The 27,997-nt window shown below is 47.7% G+C and overlaps 1 pseudogene; it reads right to left on the minus strand.

Annotated features, from left to right (window-relative positions):
• LOC115126862 (GDNF family receptor alpha-4-like) overlaps positions 1 to 27,997 on the minus strand; it is a 195,720-nt pseudogene that overhangs the window by 57,930 nt on the left and 109,793 nt on the right.

Consider the following 27,997-nt stretch of genomic DNA (forward strand, 5'->3'; position numbering starts at 1 on the left):
GCTCTCATGATTTGGTAAATAGAGGAAATTTCCACGACACTATCCTACCGATCCTCGACTTCGGCGATGTCATCTACAAAATAGCTTCCAATACTCTACTCAGCAAACTGGATGCAGTTTATCACAGTGCCATCCATTTTGTTACTAAAGCACCTTATACCACCCACCACTGCGACCTGTATGCTCTAGTCGACTGACCCTCGCTACATATTCGTCGCCAGACCCACTGGCTCCAGGTCATCTACAAGTCCATGCTAGGTAAAGCTCCGCCTTATCTCAGTTCACTGGTCACGATGGCAACACCCACCCGTAGCACACGCTCCAGCAGGTGTATCTCACTGATTATCCCTAAAGCCAACACCTCATTTGGCCGCCTTTCGTTCCAGTTCTCTGCTGCCTGTGACTGGAACGAATTGCAAAAATCACTGAAGTTGGAGACTTTTATCTCCCTCACCAACTTCAAACATCTGCTATCTGAGCAGCTAACCGATCGCTGCAGCTGTACATAGTCTATCGGTAAATAGCCCACCCAATTTTACCTACCTCATCCCCATACTGTTTATATTTATTTACTTTTCTGCTTTTTTGCACACCAATATCTCTACCTGTACATGACCATCTGATCATTTATCACTCCAGTGTTAATCTGCTAAATTGTAATTATTCGCCTACCTCCTCATGCCTTTTGCACACAATGTATATAGACTCTCTTTTTTTTCTACTGTGTTGTTGACTTGTTCATTGTTTACTCCATGTGTAACTCTGTGTTGTCTGTTCACACTGCTAAGCTTTATCTTGGCCAGGTCGCAGTTGCAAATGAGAACTTGTTCTCAACTAGCCTACCTGGTTAAATAAAGGTGAAATATATATATATATATATATTTTAAATAAAAAAATCCATAATAAACCCCAGTAAGAGTAGCTGCTGCCTTGACAGGAACTAATGGGGATCCATAATAAACCCCAGTAAGAGTAGCTGCTGCCTTGACAGGAACTAATGGGGATCCATAATAAACCCCCAGGAAGAGTAGCTGCTGCCTTGGCAGGAACTAATGGGGATCCATAATAAACCCCAGTAAGAGTAGCTGCTGCCTTGACAGGAACTAATGGGGATCCATAATAAACCCCAGGAAGAGTAGCTGCTGCCTTGACAGGAACTAATGGGGATCCATAATAAACCCCAGGAAGAGTAGCTGCTGCCTTGACAGGAACTAATGGGGATCCATAATAAACCCCAGGAAGAGTAGCTGCTGCCTTGGCAGGAACTAATGGGTATCCATAATAAACACCAGGAAGAGTAGCTGCTGCCTTGACAGGAACTAATGGGGATCCATAATAAACCCCAGGAAGAGTAGCTGCTGCCTTGACAGGAACTAATGGGTATCCATAATAAACCCCAGGAAGAGTAGCTGCTGCCTTGACAGGAACTAATGGGTATCCATAATAAACCCCAGGAAGAGTAGCTGCTGCCTTGACAGGAACTAATGGGTATCCATAATAAACCCCAGGAAGAGTAGCTGCTGCCTTGACAGGAACTAATGGGTATCCATAATAAACCCCAGGAAGAGTAGCTGCTGCCTTGACAGGAACTAATGGGTATCCATAATAAACCCCAGGAAGAGTAGCTGCTGCCTTGACAGGAACTAATGGGGGTCCATAATAAACCCCAGGAAGAGTAGCTGCTGCCTTGGCAGGAACTAATGGGGATCCATAATAAACCCCAGGAAGAGTAGCTGCTGCCTTGACAGGAACTAATGGGGATCCATAATAAACCCCAGGAAGAGTAGCTGCTGCCTTGACAGGAACTAATGGGGATCCATAATAAACCCCAGGAAGAGTAGCTGCTGCCTTGACAGGACCTAATGGGGATCCATAATAAACCCCAGGAAGAGTAGCTGCTGCCTTGACAGGAACTAATGGGGATCCATAATAAACCCCAGGAAGAGTAGCTGCTGCCTTGACAGGAACTAATGGGGATCCATAATAAACCCCAGGAAGAGTAGCTGCTGCCTTGACAGGAACTAATGGGGATCCATAATAAACCCCAGGAAGAGTAGCTGCTGCCTTGACAGGAACTAATGGGGATCCATAATAAACCCCAGTAAGAGTAGCTGCTGCCTTGACAGGAACTAATGGGGATCCATAATAAACCCCCAGGAAGAGTAGCTGCTGCCTTGGCAGGAACTAATGGGGATCCATAATAAACCCCAGTAAGAGTAGCTGCTGCCTTGACAGGAACTAATGGGGATCCATAATAAACCCCAGGAAGAGTAGCTGCTGCCTTGACAGGAACTAATGGGGATCCATAATAAACCCCAGGAAGAGTAGCTGCTGCCTTGACAGGAACTAATGGGGATCCATAATAAACCCCAGGAAGAGTAGCTGCTGCCTTGGCAGGAACTAATGGGTATCCATAATAAACACCAGGAAGAGTAGCTGCTGCCTTGACAGGAACTAATGGGGATCCATAATAAACCCCAGGAAGAGTAGCTGCTGCCTTGACAGGAACTAATGGGTATCCATAATAAACCCCAGGAAGAGTAGCTGCTGCCTTGACAGGAACTAATGGGTATCCATAATAAACCCCAGGAAGAGTAGCTGCTGCCTTGACAGGAACTAATGGGTATCCATAATAAACCCCAGGAAGAGTAGCTGCTGCCTTGACAGGAACTAATGGGTATCCATAATAAACCCCAGGAAGAGTAGCTGCTGCCTTGACAGGAACTAATGGGTATCCATAATAAACCCCAGGAAGAGTAGCTGCTGCCTTGACAGGAACTAATGGGGGTCCATAATAAACCCCAGGAAGAGTAGCTGCTGCCTTGGCAGGAACTAATGGGGATCCATAATAAACCCCAGGAAGAGTAGCTGCTGCCTTGACAGGAACTAATGGGGATCCATAATAAACCCCAGGAAGAGTAGCTGCTGCCTTGACAGGAACTAATGGGGATCCATAATAAACCCCAGGAAGAGTAGCTGCTGCCTTGACAGGACCTAATGGGGATCCATAATAAACCCCAGGAAGAGTAGCTGCTGCCTTGACAGGAACTAATGGGGATCCATAATAAACCCCAGGAAGAGTAGCTGCTGCCTTGACAGGAACTAATGGGGATCCATAATAAACCCCAGGAAGAGTAGCTGCTGCCTTGGCAGGAACTAATGGGTATCCATAATAAACACCAGGAAGAGTAGCTGCTGCCTTGACAGGAACTAATGGGGATCCATAATAAACCCCAGGAAGAGTAGCTGCTGCCTTGACAGGAACTAATGGGTATCCATAATAAACCCCAGGAAGAGTAGCTGCTGCCTTGACAGGAACTAATGGGTATCCATAATAAACCCCAGGAAGAGTAGCTGCTGCCTTGACAGGAACTAATGGGTATCCATAATAAACCCCAGGAAGAGTAGCTGCTGCCTTGACAGGAACTAATGGGTATCCATAATAAACCCCAGGAAGAGTAGCTGCTGCCTTGACAGGAACTAATGGGTATCCATAATAAACCCCAGGAAGAGTAGCTGCTGCCTTGACAGGAACTAATGGGGGTCCATAATAAACCCCAGGAAGAGTAGCTGCTGCCTTGGCAGGAACTAATGGGGATCCATAATAAACCCCAGGAAGAGTAGCTGCTGCCTTGACAGGAACTAATGGGGGTCCATAATAAACCCCAGGAAGAGTAGCTGCTGCCTTGACAGGAACTAATGGGGATCCATAATAAACCCCAGGAAGAGTAGCTGCTGCCTTGACAGGAACTAATGGGGTCCATAATAAACCCCAGGAAGAGTAGCTGCTGCCTTGACAGGAACTAATGGGGGTCCATAATAAACCCCAGGAAGAGTAGCTGCTGCCTTGACAGGAACTAATGGGGGTCCATAATAAACCCCAGGAAGAGTAGCTGCTGCCTTGACAGGAACTAATGGGGGTCCATAATAAACACCAGGAAGAGTAGCTGCTGCCTTGACAGGAACTAATGGGGGTCCATAATAAACCCAAGGAAGAGTAGCTGCTGCCTTGACAGGAACTAATGGGGGTCCATAATAAACACCAGGAAGAGTAGCTGCAGGAACGTAACCTTAATAAAGTTGGGAATTGATTGAGATATTTTCTTGGAAAAATATTTTCTTATTTTGGAGTATTTCTCACAGTAGAGGAAGAAGTGAAATCTGTCTTCCTCCCCCGTCTCCCCTGCCTTCCTCCCCCTTAATCCCCTGCCTTCCTCCCCCTTAATCCCCTGCCTTCCTCCCCCTTAATCCCCTGCCTTCCTCCTCTGGCTCCCCTGCCTTCCTCTCCCTCTCACTCCCCTTTCTCCCCGTCTTCCCTTCCTCCCCCTTACTCACCTGCCTTCCTCCCGTCTCCCTGCTTTCCTCCCCCTTACTCCCCTGCCTTCCTCCCGCCTCCCTGCCTTCCTCCCGCCTCCCTGCCTTCCTCCCCCTTACTCCCCTGCCTTCCTCCCCCTTACCCACCTGCCTTCCTCCCATCTCCTGCCCCCCTTACTCACCTGCCTTCCTCCCGTCTCCCTGCCTTCCTCCCCCTTACTCACCTGCCTTCCTCCCCCTTACTCACCTGCCTTCCTCCCATCTCCCTGCCTTCCTCCCCCTTAATCCCCTGCCTTCCTCCCCCTTACTCACCTGCCTTCCTCCCGTCTCCCCTGCCATCCTCCTCCTTACTCACCTGCCTTCCTCCACCCTTACTCACCTGCCTTCCTCCCCCTTACTCACCTGCCTGCCTCCCCTTACTCACCTGCCTTCCTCCCCCTTACTCACCTGCCTTCCTCCTGTCTCCTGCCTTCCTCCCCCTTACTCACCTGCCTTCCTCCTGTCTCCCTGCCTTCCTCCCCCTTACTCACCTGCCTTCCTCCTGTCTCCCTGCCCCCCTTACTCACCTGCCTTCCTCCCATCTCCATGTCTTCCTCCCCTTACTCACCTGCCTTCCTCCCGTCTCCCTGCCTTCCTCCCCTTACTCACCTGCCTTCCTCCCCCTTACTCACCTGCCTTCCTCCCGTCTCCTGCCTTCCTCCCCCTTACTCATCTGCCTTCCTCCCGTCTCCCTGCCTTCCTCCCCCCTTACTCACCTGCCTTCCTCCCCCTTACTCACCTGCCTTCCTCCCCTTACTCACCTGCCTTCCTCCCGTCTCCTGCCTTCCTCCCCCTTACTCACCTGCCTTCCTCCCCCTTACTCACCTGCCTTCCTCCCGTCTCTCCTGCCTTCCTCCACCCTTACTCACCTGCCTTCCTCCACCCTTACTCACCTGCCTTCCTCCCCCCCCTTACTCACCTGCCTTCCTCCCCCTTACTCACCTGCCTTCCTCCCCCTTACTCACCTGCCTTCCTCCCCCTTACTCACCTGCCTTCCTCCCCCTTACTCACCTGCCTTCCTCCCCCTTACTCACCTGCCTTCCTCCCCCTTACTCACCTGCCTTCCTCCCCCTTACTCACCTGCCTTCCTCCTCCTGTCTCCTGCCTTCCTCCCCCTTACTCACCTGCCTTCCTCCCCCTTACTCACCTGCCTTCCTCCCCTCTTACTCACCTGCCTTCCTCCTGTCTCCCTGCCTTCCTCCCCCTTACTCACCTGCCTTCCTCCCGTCTCCCTGCCTTCCTCCCGTCTCCCCTGCCTTCCCCCCCTACTCACCTGCCTTCCTCCCGCCTCCCTGCCTCCCCCCCTTACTCACCTGCCTTCCTCCCGTCTCCCTGCCCCCCACCTTACTCACCTGCCTTCCTCCCGCCTCCCCTGCCTCCCCCTACCCCCTGCCTCCCCCCTTACTCACCTGCCTTCCTCCCGTCTCCCCTGCCTTCCTCCTCCCTCCCGTGCCTTCCTCCCCCTTACTCACCTGCCTTCCTCCCGCCTCCCCTGCCTTCCTCCCCCTTACTCACCTGCCTTCCTCCCGTCTCCCTGCCTTCCTCCCCCTTACTCACCTGCCTTCCTCCCGTCTCACCTGCCTTCCTCCCCCTTACTCACCTGCCTTCCTCCCCCCTACTCACCTGCCTTCCTCCCCCTTACTCCCCTGCCTTCCTCCCCTTACTCCCCCTGCCTTCCTCCCCCCTTACTCCCCTGCCTTCCTCCCCCTTACTCACCTGCCTTCCTCCCCCTTACTCCCCTGCCTTCCTCCCCCCTTACTCCCCCTGCCTTCCTCCCCCTTACTCCCCTGCCTTCCTCCCCCCTTACTCCCCTGCCTTCCTCCCCCCTTACTCCCCTGCCTTCCTCCCCCTTACTCCCCTGCCTTCCTCCCCCTTACTCCCCTGCCTTCCTCCCCCTTACTCACCTGCCTTCCTCCCCCTTACTCACCTGCCTTCCCCCCCCTTACTCCCCTGCCTTCCTCCCCCTTACTCACCTGCCTTCCTCCCGTCTCCTGCCTTCCTCCCCCTTACTCACCTGCCTTCCTCCAGTCTCCCTGCCTTCCTCCCCCTTACTCACCTGCCTTCCTCCCCTTACTCACCTGCCTTCCTCCCCCCCTTACTCACCTGCCTTCCTCCCCCTTACTCACCCTGCCTTCCTCCCCCTTACTCACCTGCCTTCCTCCCCCTTACCCCCTTCCTCCCCCTTACTCACCTGCCTTCCCCCCTTACTCCCCTGCCTTCCTCCCCTTACTCCCCTGCCTTCCTCCCGTCTCCCCTGCCTCCCCCCTACTCACCTGCCTTCCTCCCATCTCCCTGCCCCCTTACTCACCTGCCTTCCTCCCGTCTCCCCTGCCTCCCCCTTACTCACCTGCCTTCCTCCCGTCTCCCCTGCCTTCCTCCCTTCTCCCCTGCCTTCCCCCTACTCCCCTGCCTTCCTCCCGTCTCCCTGCCTTTCTCCCCCTACTCACCTGCCACCCCCTTACTCACCTGCCTTCCTCCTGTCTCCCTGCCTTCCCCCTTACACACCTGCCTTCCTCCCGTCTCCCTGCCTTCCTCCCCCCTTACTCACCTGCCTTCCTCCCGTCTCCCCTGCCCCCCTTACTCACCTGCCTTCCTCCCGTCTCCCCTACCTCCCCCTTACTCACCTGCCTTCCTCCCATCTCCCCTGCCCCCCTTACTCACCTGCCTTCCTCCCGTCCCCCTGCCTCCCCCTTACTCACCTGCCTTCCTCCCGTCTCCCCTGCCTTCCTCCCGTCTCCCCTGCCTCCCCCCTACTCCCCTGCCTTCCTCCCGTCTCCCCTGCCTTCCTCCCGCCTCCCTGCCTTTCTCCCCCTACTCACCTGCCACCCCCTTACTCACCTGCCTTCCTCCTGTCTCCCCCTGCCTTCCCCCCTTACACACCTGCCTTCCTCCGGTCTCCATGCCTTCCTCCCCCTTACTCACCTGCCTTCCTCCCGTCTCCCCTGCCCCCCCTTACTCACCTGCCTTCCTCCCGTCTCCCCTACCTCCCCCCCTTACTCACCTGCCTTCCTCCCGTCTCCCTGCCTTCCCCCTTACTCCCCTGCCTTCCTCCCCCCTTCCTCCCTGCCTTCCTCCCCCTTACTCACCTGCCTTCCTCCCCCTTACTCACCTGCCTTCCCCCCCTTACTCACCTGCCTTCCTCCCCCTTACTCACCTGCCTTCCCCCTTACTCACCTGCTCCCCCCTTACTCACCTGCCTTCCCCCTTACTCACCTGCCTTCCTCCCCCTTTCTCACCTGCCTTCCTCCCCCTTACTCACCTGCCTCCCCCCTTACTCACCTGCCTTCCCCTTACTCACCTGCCTTCCCCCTTACTCACCTGCCTTCCCCCCCTTACTCACCTGCCCCCCTTACTCACCTGCCTTCCCCCCTTACTCACCTGCCTCCCCCCCTTACTCACCTGCCTTCCCCCTTACTCACCTGCCTTCCCCCTTACTCACCTGCCTCCCCCCCTACTCACCTGCCTTCCCCCCCCACTTACTCACCTGCCCCCCTTACTCACCTGCCTCCCCCCTTACTCACCTGCCTTCCCCCTTACTCACCTGCCTTCGCCCCCTTACTCACCTGCCTTCCCCCTTACTCACCTGCCTTCGCCCCCTTCCTCACCTGCCTTCCCGCCCTTACTCACCTGCCTTCCTCCCCCTTACTCACCTGCCTTCCTCCCGTCTCCCTGCCCCCACCCCCTTACTCACCTGACTTCCTCCAGTCTCCCTGCCTTCCTCCCCCTTACTCACCTGCCTTCCTCCCGTCTCCCCTGCCCCCCCCCACCCCCCCTTACTCACCTGCCTTCCTCCGCCTCCCTGCCCCCACCCCCTTACTCACCTGCCTTCCTCCCGTCTCCCTGCCTTCCTCCCCCTTACTCACCTGCCTTCCTCCCTCTCCTGCCTTCCTCCCCCTTACTCACCTGCCTTCCTCCCGCCTCCCCTGCCCCCCTTACTCACCTGCCTTCCTCCAGTCTCCCTGCCTTCCTCCCCCTTACTCACCTGCCTTCCTCCCGTCTCCCCTGGCCCCCCTTACTCACCTGCCTTCCTCCCCCTTACTCACCTGCCTTCCTCCCGTCTCCTGCCTTCCTCCCGTCTCCCCTGCCTTCCTCCTCTTTGCTCCTCTGCCTTGCTCCCCCGTCTCCCTGCCTTCCTCCTCTTTACTCCTCTGCCTTGCTCCCCCGTCTCCCTGCCTTCCTCCTCTTTACTCCTCTGCCTTGCTCCCCCGTCTCCCTGCCTTCCTCCCCCTGTCTCACCTGCATTCCTCCACCATCTACCCAGCTTACCCCCAGGTTTCATTTGAATAAACGGGAGCATCTCACGATCTGCAAATTTTATCCGTCCAGTTTTGCAAGCCTATTATTAACAAACATGTTAGTGTTAGTTCTTACCTATGAGGCCGGTATAGGCAAGGAGACAGACTGCGTAATTGTCCTGCTTGCAACCGCTGGCAACGTGCTCTGAGGGCTGGCAGTCATACTGGAACTGGGCCCAGCGGGACCTGGGGAGGAGGAGGGAGGAATGCAGAATACAACATCCATCACTTACCACAGAGCCTTACCCACAGATGGCTACCACGGAGACTTACCCACACATGGCTACCACAGAGCCTTACCCACACATGGCTACCACAGAGCCTTACCCACACATGGCTACCACAGAGCATCACCCACACATGGCTACCACAGAGACTTACCCACTCATGGCTACCACAGAGCATCACCCACACATGGCTACCACAGAGACTTACCCACTCATGGCTACCACAGAGCTTTACCCACACATGGCTACCACAGAGCCTTACCCACACATGGCTACCACAGAGTCTTACCCACACATGGCTACCACAGAGCATTACCCACACATGGCTACCACAGAGACTTACCCACTCATGGCTACCACAGAGCCTTACCCACACATGGTTACCACAGAGCCTTACCCACACATGGCTACCACAAAGCATTACCCACACATGGCTACCACAGAGACTTACCCACTCATGGCTACCACAGATGCAGAGCCTTAACCACACATGGCTACCACAGAGCCTTACCCACACATGGCTACCACAGAGCCTTACCCACACATGGCTAACACAGAGACTTACCCACTCATGGCTACCACAGAGTCTTACCCACACATGGCTACCACAGAGCATTACCCACACATGGCTACCACAGAGACTTACCCACTCATGGCTACCACAGAGCCTTACCCACACATGGTTACCACAGAGCCTTACCCACACATGGCTACCACAAAGCATTACCCACACATGGCTACCACAGAGACTTACCCACTCATGGCTACCACAGATGCAGAGCCTTAACCACACATGGCTACCACAGAGCCTTACCCACACATGGCTACCACAGAGCCTTACCCACACATGGCTAACATAGAGACTTACCCACTCATGGCTACCACAGAGTCTTACCCACACATGGCTACCACAGAGCCTTACCCACACATGGCTACCACAGAGACTTACCCACTCATGGCTACCACAGAGCATTACCCACACATGGCTACCACAGAGACTTACCCACTCATGGCTACCACAGATGCAGAGCCTTACCCACACATGGCTACCACAGAGACTTACCCACACATGGCTACCACAGAGCCTTAGCCACTCATGGCTACCACAGAGCCTTACCCACACATGGCTACCACAGAGCCTTACCCACACATGGCTACCACAGAGACTTACCCACTCATGGCTACCACAGAGACTTACCCACACATGGCTACCACAGAGACTTACCCACTCATGGCTACCACAGATCCTTACCCACACATGGCTACCACAGAGCCTTACCCACACATGGCTACCACAGAGACTTACCCACTCATGGCTACCACAGAGGCTTACCCACACATGGCTACCACAGAGACTTACCCACTCATGGCTACCACAGAGACTTACCCACTCATGGCTACCACAGATGCAGAGCCTTACCCACACATGGCTACCACAGAGCCTTACCCACACATGGCTACCACAGAGCCTTACCCACACATGGCTACCACAGAGCCTTACCCACACATGGCTACCACAGAGACTTACCCACTCATGGCTACCACAGAGCCTTACCCACACATGGCTACCACAGAGCCTTACCCACACATGGCTACCACAGAGCCTTACCCACACATGGCTACCACAGAGACTTACCCACTCATGGCTACCACAGATGCAGAGCCTTAACCACACATGGCTACCACAGAGACTTACCCACTCATGGCTAGCACAGAGCCTTAACCACACATGGCTACCACAGAGCCTTTACCACACATGGCTACCACAGAGCCTTACCCACACATGGCTACCACAGAGCCTTACCCACACATGGCTACCACAGAGCCTTACCCACACATGGCTACCACAGAGCCTTACCCACACATGGCTACCACAGAGCCTTACCCATACATGGCTACCACAGAGACTTACCCACTCATGGCTACCACAGAGACTTACCCACTCATGGCTACCACAGATGCAGAGCCTTACCCACACCACGCTGTATTACATAAATGCCAAAGTGATGTTAGCTGATGAAGATTATCTCATAGAACAAAATGTATAAGATCTCCTGGCTGCTAGTCCAAGGGAATTAGACTAATGACTGCTAGACCAAGGGAATTAGACTAATGACTGCTAGACCAAGGGAATTAGACTAATGACTGCTAGACCAAGGGTATTAGACTAATGACTGCTAGACTAAGGGTATTAGACTCATATGGATCTGCTATGATATACAGTACCATACCTCATACCCACTAACACCCTCCCGTGTCCCTCATCATCATCATCATATAGAACTCCTTCTCTTCCCTTCTCCTCTCCTCCTCCTCTTCCCTTCGACCAAGATGGAGGTAAAGGTTACAGAGAGGTCTATGTGGGTTCACGCCAGACATTTTATGGCTCCTGAGAGGAGCAGAACAGCACAAAGCAAGAAGTGGCCACAATGCAACTGAAGTATGCAACACCAGCATAGTCCCACGGCGACTTAAATAACAGCCACTCCAGCTCGAGCCAACCGCAGGCTCAGGACGAGACTTAAATAACAGCCACTCCAGCTCGAGCCAACCGCAGGCTCAGGACAGGAGTCCAGCAAACAATAACCGCCACATTGCTGGAAGAAGCAGGAGGTCGATGCTGAACGCCTGTACTGTGGACAGTGTCAACGTGATGACTGTCCTCTTTGTACAGATGAAGAGTGTATTCCTGTGTAACTGTATAAATGATGATTCCCTGAAGAATGTTTTGCACCATGTGAAGGTAAAAAAAACTCAGAGGCTCAACAGAAGCCATTTACAAAGATAATGTACTAGTGTAAGAAAACCCTCTCCAACAATGTTTTATATTTTGCTTGGTTGAATTTTTGCTTAGATTATGACATAATTGGCTTACATTATGAATTATTACGTACATGCTTACTTGTAATTTAGTATTAGGTTGAAATTAGTCTCAAAAGGGAGGAATATGGTGGGGACAATAACAAACTCTGTTATGCGCATGTGCTGTACAAGCCTTAAACCTGTACATTTCCACTGTCTGTTTCTGTCATGAAAGAAGAAGCAAGTATTTTTCCTCTCTTGTCTCAGTGTAACTTAGTCACGTGGCCAAAGACAAAGGGCTGCCTGAGAGTGACCAATTTTTGGTCCATCCTATTCGTATCTTTCAAGGGCACAGCTGTGAGGTGATATGAAGATAACATAGGCTAGCTGGAGCAGCATCAGCTAGATAGTAACGAAACTGGCGTTATGACTTGTTTGTACGCTATGTTCCCACCAGGCTCTCACACATCTGTTAAACTGCCACGTAGACAAAGGTTATAAAAGCTGAGACCCAACTCTTGTTCGTTCTTAACTCTGCACCTTTTGAGTGATTGTTAACCGTTCCAGATCTTATAATAAAAAGTTGTTGTGTGAAGAATCAACAGTCTCTCTTCCTTTCTGGTTAGAATTTCCATGACAACAGTGCTTTGCATTCAGGCCAAATAGTTAAATGTTGGTCTGATCAGACCACATAATCTTTTGCCAAATGCTTTCCAAAGTCTTTCATGTGTCTTTTTGCAAACTGCTGTCATGTGCCTTTTTCTCAGGAGTGGCTTCTATCTGGCAGATTGGTGAAGTGCTATAGAGACTGATGTCATTCTGGCAGGTTCTCCCATCAAAGCCAAGGAACTCTGTGGTTCTGCCAGAGTGGTCATTGGGTTCTTGGTCACCTCCCTGACCAAGGTCCTTCTTGCCTGGTTGCTGTTTGGTTGGGCAGCCATTTCTAGACAGAGACTGGGTAGTTCTATATTTTTTTCTAATCCACAATGATGGAGACCACTGTGCTCTTGGAGACTTTCAACACTCTAAAAATATTTTTATACTCTTCCCCAGATACAGTGCTGTGAAAAAGTATTTGCCCCCTTTCTCATATTGCATATTTTTGGTACTGAATGTTATCAAATCTTTAACCAAAAACTAATATTCGATCAAAGGAACCTGAGCACTTCCTGAAGTTATCGATCAGTCTCTAACTGGACCATCCAACAATATAGTATGTTGAACTGGACCCTCCAACAGTATAGTATGTTGAACTGGACCCTCCAACAGTATAGTATGTTGAACTGGACCCTCCAACAGTATAGTATGTTGAACTGGACCCTCCAACAGTATAGTATGTTGAACTGGACCATCCAACAGTGTAGTATGTTGAACTGGACCCTCCAACAGTATAGTATGTTGAACTGGACCCTCCAACAGTATACTATAGTAGTATGTTGAACTGGACCCTCCAACAGTATACTATAGTAGTATGTTGAACTGGACCATCCAACAGTATAGTATGTTGAACTGGACCATCCAACAGTGTAGTATGTTGAACTGGACCATCCAACAGTATAGTATGTTGAACTGGACCATCCAACAGTGTAGTATGTTGAACTGGACCATCCAACAGTATAGTGTGTTGAACTGGACCATCCAACAGTATAGTATGTTGAACTGGACCATCCAACAGTATAGTATGTTGAACTGGACCCTCCAACAGTATACTATAGTAGTATGTTGAACTGGACCATCCAACAGTATACCATAGTAGTATGTTGAACTGGACCATCCAACAGTATAGTATGTTGAACTGGACCCTCCAACAGTATACTATAGTAGTATGTTGAACTGGACCATCCAACAGTATAGTATGTTGAACTGGACCATCCAACAGTGTAGTATGTTGAACTGGACCATCCAACAGTATAGTATGTTGAACTGGACCATCCAACAGTGTAGTATGTTGAACTGGACCATCCAACAGTATAGTATGTTGAACTGGACCATCCAACAGTATAAAATAGTAGTATGTTGAACTGGACCCTCCAACAGTATAGTATGTTGAACTGGACCCTCCAACAGTATAGTATGTTGAACTGGACCCTCCAACAGTATACTATAGTAGTATGTTGAACTGGACCCTCCAACAGTATAAAATAGTAGTATGTTGAACTGGACCATCCAACAGTATAGTATGTTGAACTGGACCATCCAACAGTATAGTATGTTGAACTGGACCCTCCAACAGTATAGTATGTTGAACTGGACCATCCAACAGTATAGTATGTTGAACTGGACCCTCCAACAGTATACTATAGTAGTATGTTGAACTGGACCATCCAACAGTATAGTATGTTGAACTGGACCATCCAACAGTGTAGTATGTTGAACTGGACCCTCCAACAGTATAGTATGTTGAACTGGACCATCCAACAGTATAGTATGTTGAACTGGACCATCCAACAGTGTAGTATGTTGAACTGGACCATCCAACAGTATAGTATGTTGAACTGGACCCTCCAACAGTATAGTATGTTGAACTGGACCCTCCAACAGTATACTATAGTAGTATGTTGAACTGGACCATCCAACAGTATAGTATGTTGAACTGGACCCTCCAACAGTATAGTATGTTGAACTGGACCATCCAACAGTATACTATAGTAGTATGTTGAACTGGACCATCCAACAGTATACTATAGTAGTATGTTGAACTGGACCATCCAACAGTATAGTATGTTGAACTGGACCATCCAACAGTGTAGTATGTTGAACTGGACCATCCAACAGTATAGTATGTTGAACTGGACCATCCAACAGTATAGTATGTTGAACTGGACCCTCCAACAGTATACCATAGTAGTATGTTGAACTGGACCCTCCAACAGTATAGTATGTTGAACTGGACCCTCCAACAGTATAGTATGTTGAACTGGACCATCCAACAGTGTAGTATGTTGAACTGGACCATCCAACAGTATAGTATGTTGAACTGGACGCTCCAACAGTATACCATAGTAGTATGTTGAACTGGACCCTCCAACAGTATAGTATGTTGAACTGGACCCTCCAACAGTATAGTATGTTGAACTGGACCATCAAACAGTATAGTATGTTGAACTGGACCATCCAACAGTATAGTATGTTGAACTGGACCCTCCACCCGTATAGTATGTTGAACTGGACCCTCCAACAGTATAGTATGTTGAACTGGACCCTCCAACAGTATAGTATGTTGAACTGGACCCTCCAACAGTATACTATAGTAGTATGTTGAACTGGACCATCCAACAGTATAGTATGTTGAACTGGACCATCCAACAGTGTAGTATGTTGAACTGGACCATCCAACAGTGTAGTATGTTGAACTGGACCATCCAACAGTATAGTATGTTGAACTGGACCATCCAACAGTGTAGTATGTTGAACTGGACCATCCAACAGTATAGTATGTTGAACTGGACCATCCAACAGTGTAGTATGTTGAACTGGACCATCCAACAGTATAGTATGTTGAACTGGACCATCCAACAGTATAGTATGTTGAACTGGACGATCCAACAGTATAAAATAGTAGTATGTTGAACTGGACCCTCCAACAGTATACTATAGTAGTATGTTGAACTGGACCCTCCAACAGTATAAAATAGTAGTATGTTGAACTGGACCATCCAACAGTATAGTATGTTGAACTGGACCCTCCAACAGTATAGTATGTTGAACTGGACCATCCAACAGTGTAGTATGTTGAACTGGACCATCCAACAGTATAGTATGTTGAACTGGACCCTCCAACAGTATACTATAGTAGTATGTTGAACTGGACCATCCAACAGTATAGTATGTTGAACTGGACCCTCCAACAGTATAGTATGTTGAACTGGACCATCCAACAGTGTAGTATGTTGAACTGGACCATCCAACAGTATAGTATGTTGAACTGGACCATCCAACAGTATAGTATGTTGAACTGGACCCTCCAACAGTATACCATAGTAGTATGTTGAACTGGACCCTCCAACAGTATAGTATGTTGAACTGGACCCTCCAACAGTGTAGTATGTTGAACTGGACCATCCAACAGTATAGTATGTTGAACTGGACCCTCCACCCGTATAGTATGTTGAACTGGACCCTCCACCCGTATAGTATGTTGAACTGGACCCTCCAACAGTATACTATAGTATTATGTTGAACTGGACCCTCCAACAGTATAGTATGTTGAACTGGACCATCCAACAGTATAGTATGTTGAACTGGACCCTCCAACAGTATAAAATAGTAGTATGTTGAACTGGACCCTCCAACAGTATAGTATGTTGAACTGGACCCTCCAACAGTATAGTATGTTGAACTGGACCATCCAACAGTATAGTATGTTGAACTGGACCCTCCAACAGTATACCATAGTAGTATGTTGAACTGGACCATCCAACAGTATACCATAGTAGTATGTTGAACTGGACCATCCAACAGTGTAGTATGTTGAACTGGACCATCCAACAGTATACCATAGTAGTATGTTGAACTGGACCATCCAACAGTGTAGTATGTTGAACTGGACCATCCAACAGTATACCATAGTAGTATGTTGAACTGGACCATCCAACAGTGTAGTATGTTGAACTGGACCATCCAACAGTATAGTATGTTGAACTGGACCATCCAACAGTATAGTATGTTGAACTGGACCCTCCAACAGAATAACTCTAGACTCTGTGGAAACGTATGGTCTCAACACACCCCCACAAATATACATTCAAACACACAAAGCTGCACATCCGCCCACCCAACCAGCCAACCCACCCACCCACCCATGCATATACCCACCCATACAGCCACCCACCCAGCCATCCCACCCATACACCCACCCACCCAGCCCACCCAGCCAACCCACCCATACACCCACCCACCCACCAACCCACCCAGCCAACCCACCCATACACCCACACAGCCAACCAACCAACCTAGCCAACCCACCTAGCCAACCAACCCAGATAACCCACCCATACACCCACCCACCCCACCCAGCCAGCCAGCCAGCCAGCCAACCCACCCACCCACCCAGCCAACCCACCCAGCCAGCACACCCATACAACCACCCACCCAGCCAACCCACCCAGCCAGCCAACCAACCCACCCATACACCCACCCATACACCCACCCACCCAGCCAACCCACCCAGCCAGCCAGCCAACCAACCCAGCCAACCCACCCATACACCCACCCACCCAGCCAACCCACCCATACACCCACCCACCCACCCATACACCAACCCACCCAGCCAGCCAACCCACCCATACACCCACCCACCGAGCCAACCCACCCAGCCAACCCACCCAGCCAGCCAGCCAGCCAACCAACCCAGCCAACCCACCCATACACCCACCCACCCAGCCAACTCACCCAGCCATACACCCACCCACCCAGCCAACCCACCCACCCATACACCCACCCACCCAGCCAACCCACCCATACACCCAGCCCACCCACCCATACACCCACCCACCCATACACCCACCCACCCAGCCAACCCACCCATACACCCACCCACCCAGCCAACCCACCCACCCACCCAGCCAACCCACCCATACACCCACCCACCCACCCACCCAGCCAACCCACCCAACCCACCCATACACCCACCCACCCAGCCCACCCACCCACCCAGCCCACCCACCCATACACCCATCCACCCACCCAGCCCACCCACCCATACACCCACCCACCCAGCCAACCCACCCATATACCCACCCACCCAGCCAACCCACCCATACAGCCACCCACCCAGCCAACCCACCCATACACCCACCCACCCAGCCAACCCAGCCAACCCACCCACCCACCCAGCCAACCCACCCACCCACCCAGCCAACCCAGCCAACAAACCCACCCACCCACCCAGCCAACCCAACCAACCCACCCACCCACCCACCCACCCACCCACCCAGCCAACCCACCCAGCCAACCCAGCCTTACCTGCAGACGTAGTCGTTCTACAGAGTCGCAGTGCAGCCAGACAGTTGGGTTTGTCTTGGTCCTCGTAGGAGCAGGCTGGTATGATGGTCTGTCTCCGTCTCTCAGCGCACGCCATGTCTGGACAGGGTTAGACTGGGTTAGTTCCACACTCACCCACCCACTACACTCAAACACACACACCCACACACTACACTTACACTCACTCACACACCCACACACTACACTTACACTCACTCACACACCCACACACTACACTTACACTCACTCACACACCCACACACTACACTTACACTCACTCACACACCCACACACTACACTTACACTCACTCACACACCCACACACTACACTTACACTCACTCACACACCCACACACTACACTTACACTCACACACCCACACACTATACACACCCACACACTACACACACTATACACACCCACACACTACACACACACACACACACACCCACACACACACACACCCACACACTACACTTACACTCACACACCCACACACACTACACTTACACCCACACACTACACACACTATACACACCCACACACTACACACACACACACACACTCACTCACACACCCACACACTACACTTAAACTCACTCACACACCCACACACTACACTTACACTCACTCACACACCCACACACTACACTTACACTCACACACCCACACACTATACACACCCACACACTACACACACTATACACACCCACACACTACACACACACACACACACACACACACACACACACACCCACACACTACACTTACACTCACTCACACACCCACACACTATACTTACACTCACACACCCACACACACTACACTTACACTCACACACCCACACACTATACACACCCACACACTACACACACACACACACACTACACTTACACTCACACACTATACACACCCACACACTACACACACACACACACACTACACTTACACTCACACACCCACACACTATACACACCCACACACACACTATACACACCCACACACTACACTCACACACCCACACACTATACACACCCACACACTACACACACACACTATACACACCCACACACACACACTCACCCACTACACACACTACACACTCACACACTACACTAGACACCCACACACTATACACACCCACACACTATACACACCCACACTACCCCCCGCCCCTCCTACCTGTGCAGGGGCAGAACAGCAGCTGGTGGGTGTAGTCAGGAGGGACCCGGTCGAAGAACTTCCTGAGAGCCTTGTTACACCTGGCTCTGTTACAGGGGCCTGAGCGGGCCGACGGCTGGATGCAGGCCGAGACGTATTCCGTACGGAGCTTCTGACACGTCTCGTCCACGTTACACGCCTTCGCCGCGTCCAGACAACGGTTCAACGTCGTTATGCCTACCTCATCTACTGGAAACAAAACAAGGAATAACACTTTGTGACATCGGATTATGTAAAAACAGCTTCATTAATAAATAATAACTATAAATACATTTAAAAAATATATTTCATTGAGTAAATGTTGACTTTAAGTCTGGTCCCTAACCCTGTCCCCTATGTAGTGGTCCCTAACCCTGTCCCCTATGTAGTGGTCCCTAACCCTGTCCCCTATGTAGTGGTCCCTAACCCTGTCCCCTATGTAGTGGTCCCTAACCCTGTCCCCTATGTAGTGGTCCCTAACCCTGTCCCCTATGTAGTGGTCCCTAACCCTGTCCCCTATGTAGTGGTCCCTAACCCTGTCCCCTATGTAGTGGTCCCTAACCCTGACCAGGACCCAAACAGGATGTCTTCTGACCAGGACCCAAACAGAGTGTCTTCTGACCAGGACCCAATCAGGATGTCTTCTGACCAGGACCCAAACAGGATGTCTTCTGACCAGGACCCAAACAGAGTGTCTTCTGACCAGGACCCAAACAGGATGTCTTCTGACCAGGACCCAAACAGGATGTCTTCTGACCAGGACCCATACAGGATGTCTGTCCCAATGATTAATAAGACTAATTGAAGTTTTTAGTGATAAGCCTCCTGCATCTGGAAATTAAATGAAAAGGATTCATTCTATGTAAATTAAAAAGCAATCTAAAATAAGTCTTATCTGTAGAAGGTACTAAATATAACATGAATCAAGTGTTGGATGTGTCTGTTCTGTCTGGACACTGTCTGAGTTTAATTAGCCCTCATCGTTTAATATCATATTTTGGAGGGTTAATGCAGAGCTCTGTGTGCCTTGCCTTGCCTTGCCTTGCCTTGCCTTGCCTTGCCTTGCCTTGCCTTGCCTTGCTGAACAATTCATTGCATGTTATTTTATATAATTATATAAATATGGTATCAAAATGTTGAAAATGATCATAGTTTAAAGAAACAGGCCCGAAGAAGAGTGAGTTTATCTGTGGTGGTCGGTGAACCCCTCCAACCCCTAAAGACGAACAATGGGTACATATTGAAGATGTACATGCTCGTCCCCAGAATCTTTTCACATGACGATCTTCAAAGGATACGCAAGGAAAATTAATTCGCTTTTCACAATTCACAGATAAATTGGTCCACATGGGAAAACTAAAGGCATAGAAACCACAAATGGTAATAGGAAATACATTTATTTCCATGGCAGAAATAAAAAGTCATTTTGGACTGACCAAATAAATGCAACTTAAAAGTTACATATCACGAAATGTCTATTCTATAGACAGGTTAGTCTAGTTGGTCCCAGGGTAGACACACAGACAGGTTAGTCTAGTTGGTCCCAGGGTAGACACACAGACAGGTTAGTCTAGTTGGTCCCAGGGTAGACACACAGACAGGTTAGTCTAGTTGGTCCCAGGGTAGACACACAGACAGGTTAGTCTAGTTAGACACACAGACAGGTTAGTCTAGTTGGTCCCAGGGTAGACACACAGACAGGTTAGTCTAGTCCCAGGTCAGACCAGGGTAGACACACAGACAGGTTAGTCTAGTTGGTCCCAGGGTAGACACACAGACAGGTTAGTCTAGTTGGTCCCAGGGTAGACACACAGACAGGTTAGTCTAGTTGGTCCCAGGGTAGACACACAGACAGGTTAGTCTAGTTGGTCCCAGGGTAGACACACAGACAGGTTAGTCTAGTTGGTCCCAGGGTCAGACAGGTTAGTCTAGTTGGTCCCAGGGTAGACACACAGACAGGTTAGTCTAGTTGGTCCCAGGGTAGACACACAGACAGGTTAGTCTAGTTGGTGGTAGACCCAGACAGGTTAGTCTAGTTGGTCCCAGGGTAGACACACAGACAGGTTAGTCTAGTTGGTCCCAGGGTAGACACACAGACAGGTTAGTCTAGTTGGTCCCAGGGTAGACACACAGACAGGTTAGTCTAGTTGGTCCCAGGGTAGACACACAGACAGGTTAGTCTAGTTGGTCCCAGGGTAGACACACAGACAGGTTAGTCTAGTTGGTCCCAGGGTCCAGGGTTAGTCTAGTTGGTCCCAGGGTAGACACACAGACAGGTTAGTCTAGTTGGTCCCAGGGTAGACACACAGACAGGTTAGTCTAGTTGGTCCCAGCGTAGACACACAGACAGGACTATAGCTGTCCCAGGGTAGACCCAGACAGGTTAGTCTATCTACCCCCAGGGTAAACACAGGTTAGTCACCTAGACACACAGACAGGTTGTCTAGTTGGTTAGAGACACACAGCACAGGACTATAGCTACCCCCAGGGTAAACACTCACCTGCAGTGATAGAGGCACAGGACTATAGCTGCCCCCCTCTATCTACCCCCAGGGTAAACACTCACCTGCAGCCATGTAGGCCAGGACTATAGCTGCCCCCCTCTATCTACCCCCAGGGTAAACACTCACCTGCAGCCATGTAGGCCAGGACTATAGCTGCCCCCTCTATCTACCCCCAGGGTAAGCACTCACCTGCAGCCATGTAGGCCAGGCGTACGTAGTCAAAGCCCCTCTCCTCTGGTTCGTACGGGTAACTCTCCACCAGACTCAGTCCTGCAGACAGACACACGTCAATGTTTTCAGGAATCACCCAATAAATGTTTAGTAATTGAAGTAGGTGGACATACAGTCGAGCTGACAAAGTAGGTACAGACTAGAGTTCCTTGACCCCGTGTCTGATCTTTGACCCCTGACATCTCCCCTGGCCTTTCCTGTGGTCTCACTATGCAGGCTCCAATAGATACTGAGACAGTTTGTCTCTCCCTGTCCCTCTCTCTCTCTCTCCCTGACACTCTCTCTCAACCTGTCCCTTTCTCTCCTTGTCCTCTCTCTCTCTCTCTCTCTCTCTCCCTGTCCCTCTCTCTCTCAACCTGTCCCATTCTGTCCTTGTCCTCTCTCTCTCTCAATCTCCCTGTCCTCTCTCAATCTCACTGTCCTCTCTCAATCTCCCTGTCCTCTCTCAATCTCCCTGTCCCTCTCTCTCCCTGTCCCATTCTGTCCTTGTCCTCTCTCTCTCCTTGTCCTCTCTCAATCTCCCTGTCCTCTCTCAATCTCCCTGTCCCTCTCTCCCTGTCCCATTATCTCCTTGTCCCCTCTCTCTCTCTCCTTGTCTACTCTCTCCCTCTCCCTGTCCTCTCTCAATCTCCCTGTCCCTCTCTCTCCCTGTCTCTCTCTCTCTCTCTCTCTCCCTGTCCTCTCAATCCCATGTCCCTAAGTGCTATAGACTAAACATGTAGGACAGACTGGTACTATAGATTAGGAGTAGGTGTTATATAGACTGGTACTATAGATTAGGGGTAGGTGTTATACAGACTGGTACTATAGATTAGGGCTAGGTGTTATATAGACTGGTACTATAGATTAGGGCTAGGTGTTATATAGACTGGTACTATAGATTAGGGCTAGGTGTTATATAGACTGGTACTATAGATTAGGACTAGGTGTTTTATAGACTGGTACTATAGATTAGGGTTAGGTGTTATATAGACTGGTACTATAGATTAGGGCTTGGTGTTATATTGACTGGTACTATAGATTAGGGCTAGGTGTTATATAGACTGGTACTATAGATTAGGGCTAGGTGTTATATAGACTTGTACTATAGATTGGGGTTAGGTGTTATCACCATTGACTGGTACTATAGATTAGGGCTAGGTTTTATATAGACTGGTACTATAGATTAGGGCTAGGTGTTATATAGACTTGTACTATAGATTGGGGTTAGGTGTTATAATCTCACCATGTAGGATAGACTGGTACTATAGATTAGGGCTAGGTTTTATATAGACTGGTACTATAGATTAGGACTAGGTGTTATATAGACTTGTACTATAGATTGGGTGTTATATAGTGGTACTATAATTAGGCTAGGTGTTATATTGACTGGTACTATAAATTAGGGCTGTGTTATATAGACTGGTACTATAGATTAGGTTAGGTGTTATATAGACTGGTACTATAGATTAGGGCTAGGTGTTATATTGACTGGTACTATAGATTAGGGCTAGGTGTTATATAGACTGGTACTATATGTTATATAGACTGGTACTATAGATTAGGACTAGGTGTTATATAGACTGGTACTATAGATTAGGACTAGGTGTTATATAGACTGGTACTATAGATTAGGGCTAGGTGTTATATAGACTGGTACTATAGATTAGGGCTAGGTGTTATATTGACTGGTACTATAGATTAGGGCTGTGTTATATAGACTGGTACTAGATTAGATTAGACTGGTAATATAGATTAGGAATATATTGACTGGTACTATAGATTAGGCTAGGTAATATATCTCACCATAGACTGGTACTATAGATTAGGGCTAGATGTTATATAGACTGGTACTATAGATTATGACTACGTGTTATATAGACTGGTACTATAGATTAGGGCTAGGTGTTATATAGACTGGTACTATAGATTAGGGCTAGGTGTTATATTGACTGGTACTATAGATTAGGGCTAGGTGTTATATTGACTGGTACTATAGATTAGGACTAGGTGTTATATTGACTGGTACTATAGATTAGGGCTAGGTGTTATATTGACTGGTACTATAGATTAGGACTAGGTAATATAATCTCACCATGTAGAACAGACCGGTACTATAGATTAGGGCTAGATGTTATATAGACTGGTACTATAGATTATGACTACGTGTTATATAGACTGGTACTATAGATTAGGGCTAGGTGTTATATAGACTGGTACTATAGATTAGGCTAGGTGTTATATTGACTGGTACTATAGATTAGGCTAGGTGTTATATTGACTGGTACTATAGATTAGGGCTAGGTGTTATATAGACTGGTACTATAGATTAGGACTAGGTGTTATATAGACTGGTACTATAGATTAGGACTAGGTAATATAATCTCACCATGTAGGACAGACCGGTACTATAGATTAGGGCTAGATGTTATATAGACTGGTACTATAGATTATGACTACGTGTTATATAGACTGGTACTATAGATTAGGGCTAGGTGTTATATAGACTGGTACTATAGATTAGGGCTAGGTGTTATATTGACTGGTACTATAGATTAGGGCTGTGTTATATAGACTGGTACTATAGATTAGGACTAGGTGTTATATAGACTGGTACTATAGATTAGGGCTAGGTGTTATATAGACTGGTACTATAGATTAGGACTAGGTGTTATATAGACTGGTACTATAGATTAGGCTAGGTGTTATATAGACTGGTATTATAGATTAGGGCTAGGTGTTATATAGACTGGTATTATAGATTAGGGCTAGGTGTTATATTGACTGGTACTATAGATTAGGGCTAGGTGTTATATAGACTGGTACTATAGATTAGGACTAGGTGTTATATAGACTGGTACTATAGATTAGGGCTGTGTTATATAGACTGGTACTATAGATTAGGACTAGGTGTTATATAGACTGGTACTATAGATTAGGGCTAGGTGTTATATAGACTGGTACTATAGATTAGGACTAGGTGTTATATTGACTGGTACTATAGATTAGGGCTAGGTGTTATATAGACTGGTACTATAGATTAGGACTAGGTGTTATATAGACTGGTACTATAGATTAGGACTAGGTAATATAATTTCACCATCAGGACAGAATCAAATTTAGATTTATATAGACTGGTACTATAGATTATGACTAGGTGTTAAAGCTGGTACTATAGAAGGGCCAGGTGTTATAAACTGGTACTACAGAAACAAGGTGTTATATAGACTGGTACTATAGATTATGAAATAGACTGGTACTATAGATTAGGGCTAGGTGTTATAAACTGGTATTATAGATTAGGGCTAGGTGTTATAAGAATGGTATTATAGATTGGGCTGGTGTTATATTGACTGGCTATAGATTAGGGCTGGGTGTTATATTGACTGGTACTATAGATTAGGGCTAGGTGTTATATTGACTGGTACTATAGATTAGGACTAGGTAATATAATCTCACCATAAGGACAGACCGGTACTATAGATTAGGGCTAGATGTTATATAGACTGGTACTATAGATTATGACTAGTCCTCTTCTGGCGTGTCATATAGACTGGTACTATAGATTAGGGCTAGGTGTTATATAGACTGGTACTACAGATTAGGGCTAGGTGTTATATTGACTGGTACTATAGATTAGGGCTGTGCCAGTATAGACTGGTACTATAGATTAGGGCTAGGTGTTATATAGACTGGTACTATAGATTGTTCAAATGTTATAAATGGTACTATAGATTAGGCTGTGTTATATAGACTGGTACTATAGATTAGGACTAGGTGTTATATAGACTGGTACTATAGATTAGGGCTAGGTGTTATATAGACTGGTACTATAGATTAGGACTAGTATATATGTCAGGTAGATTAGGGCTGTGTTATATAGACTGGTACTATAGATTAGGACTAGGTGTTATATAGACTGGTACTATAGATTAGGGCTAGGTGTTATATAGACTGGTACTATAGATTAGGACTAGGTGTTATATAGACTGGTACTATAGATTAGGGCTTGGTGTTATATAGACTGGTACTATAGATTAGGACTAGGTGTTATATAGACTGGTAATATAGATTAGGAATAGGTGTTATATAGACTGGTACTATAGATTAGGACTAGGTGTTATATAGACTGGTACTATAGATTAGGACTAGGTGTTATATAGACTGGTACTATAGATTAGGGCTAGGTGTTATATAGACTGGTACTATAGATTAGGACTAGGTGTTATATAGACTGGTACTATAGATTAGGGCTTGGTGTTATATAGACTGGTACTATAGATTAGGACTAGGTGTTATATAGACTGGTAATATAGATTAGGAATAGGTGTTATATAGACTGGTACTATAGATTAGGACTAGGTAATATAATCTCACCATGTAGGACAGACCGGTACTATAGATTAGGGCTAGATGTTATATAGACTGGTACTATAGATTATGACTACGTGTTATATAGACTGGTACTATAGATTAGGGCTAGGTGTTATATAGACTGGTACTATAGATTAGGGCTAGGTGTTATATTGACTTGTACTATAGATTAGGGCTAGGTGTTATATTGACTGGTACTATAGATTAGGACTAGGTGTTATATTGACTGGTACTATAGATTAGGGCTAGGTGTTATATTGACTGGTACTATAGATTAGGACTAGGTAATATAATCTCACCATGTAGGACAGACCGGTACTATAGATTAGGGCTAGATGTTATATAGACTGGTACTATAGATTATGACTACAGTGTTATATAGACTGGTCACCTATAGATTAGGGCTAGGTGTTATATAGACTGGTACTATAGATTAGGCTAGGTGTTATATTGACTGGTACTATAGATTAGGCTGTGTTATATAGACTGGTACTATAGATTAGGCTAGTTTATATAGACTGGTACTATAGATTAGGACTAGGTATTATATAGACTGGTACTATAGATTAGGGCTGTGTTATATAGACTGGTACTATAGATTAGGACTAGGTGTTATATAGACTGGTACTATAGATTAGGGCTAGGTGTTATATAGACTGGTACTATAGATTAGGACTAGGTATTATATAGACTGGTACTATAGATTAGGGCTGTGTTATATAGACTGGTACTATAGATTAGGACTAGGTGTTATATAGACTGGTACTATAGATTAGGGCTAGGTGTTATATAGACTGGTACTATAGATTAGGACTAGGTGTTATATAGACTGGTACTATAGATTAGGGCTTGGTGTTATATAGACTGGTACTATAGATTAGGACTAGGTGTTATATAGACTGGTAATATAGATTAGGAATAGGTGTTATATAGACTGGTACTATAGATTAGGACTAGGTGTTATATAGACTGGTACTATAGATTAGGACTAGCTGTTATATAGACTGGTACTATAGATTAGGAATAGGTGTTATATAGACTGGTATTATAGATTAGGGCTAGGTGTTATATAGACTGGTATTATAGATTAGGGCTAGGTGTTATATTGACTGGTACTATAGATTAGGGCTAGGTGTTATATAGACTGGTACTATAGATTAGGACTAGGTGTTATATAGACTGGTACTATAGATTAGGGCTGTGTTATATAGACTGGTACTATAGATTTTATTTATATAGACTGGTACTATAGATTAGGCTAGGTGTTATATAGACTTCAACTATAGAAGGACTAGGTGTTATATTGACTGGTACTATAGATTAGGGCTAGGTGTTATATAGACTGGTACTATAGATTAGGACTAGGTGTTATATAGACTGGTACTATAGATTAGGACTAGGTAATATAATTTCACCATGTAGGACAGACCGGTACTATAGATTAGGGCTAGATGTTATATAGACTGGTACTATAGATTATGACTAGGTGTTATATAGACTGGTACTATAGATTAGGGCTAGGTGTTATATAGACTGGTACTATAGATTAGGACAAGGTGTTATATAGACTGGTACTATAGATTATGACTGGGTGTTATATAGACTGGTACTATAGATTAGGGCTAGGTGTTATATAGACTGGTATTATAGATTAGGGCTAGGTGTTATATAGAATGGTATTATAGATTAGGGCTAGGTGTTATATTGACTGGTACTATAGATTAGGGCTGGGTGTTATATTGACTGGTACTATAGATTAGGGCTAGGTGTTATATTGACTGGTACTATAGATTAGGACTAGGTAATATAATCTCACCATGTAGGACAGACCGGTACTATAGATTAGGGCTAGATGTTATATAGACTGGTACTATAGATTATGACTACGTGTCATATAGACTGGTACTATAGATTAGGGCTAGGTGTTATATAGACTGGTACTATAGATTAGGGCTAGGTGTTATATTGACTGGTACTATAGATTAGGGCTGTGTTATATAGACTGGTACTATAGATTAGGGCTAGGTGTTATATAGACTGGTACTATAGAT

This window comes from Oncorhynchus nerka, linkage group LG18 (genome assembly GCF_034236695.1).
Source record: "Oncorhynchus nerka isolate Pitt River linkage group LG18, Oner_Uvic_2.0, whole genome shotgun sequence".
Classification (NCBI taxonomy): Eukaryota; Metazoa; Chordata; class Actinopteri; order Salmoniformes; family Salmonidae; genus Oncorhynchus; species Oncorhynchus nerka.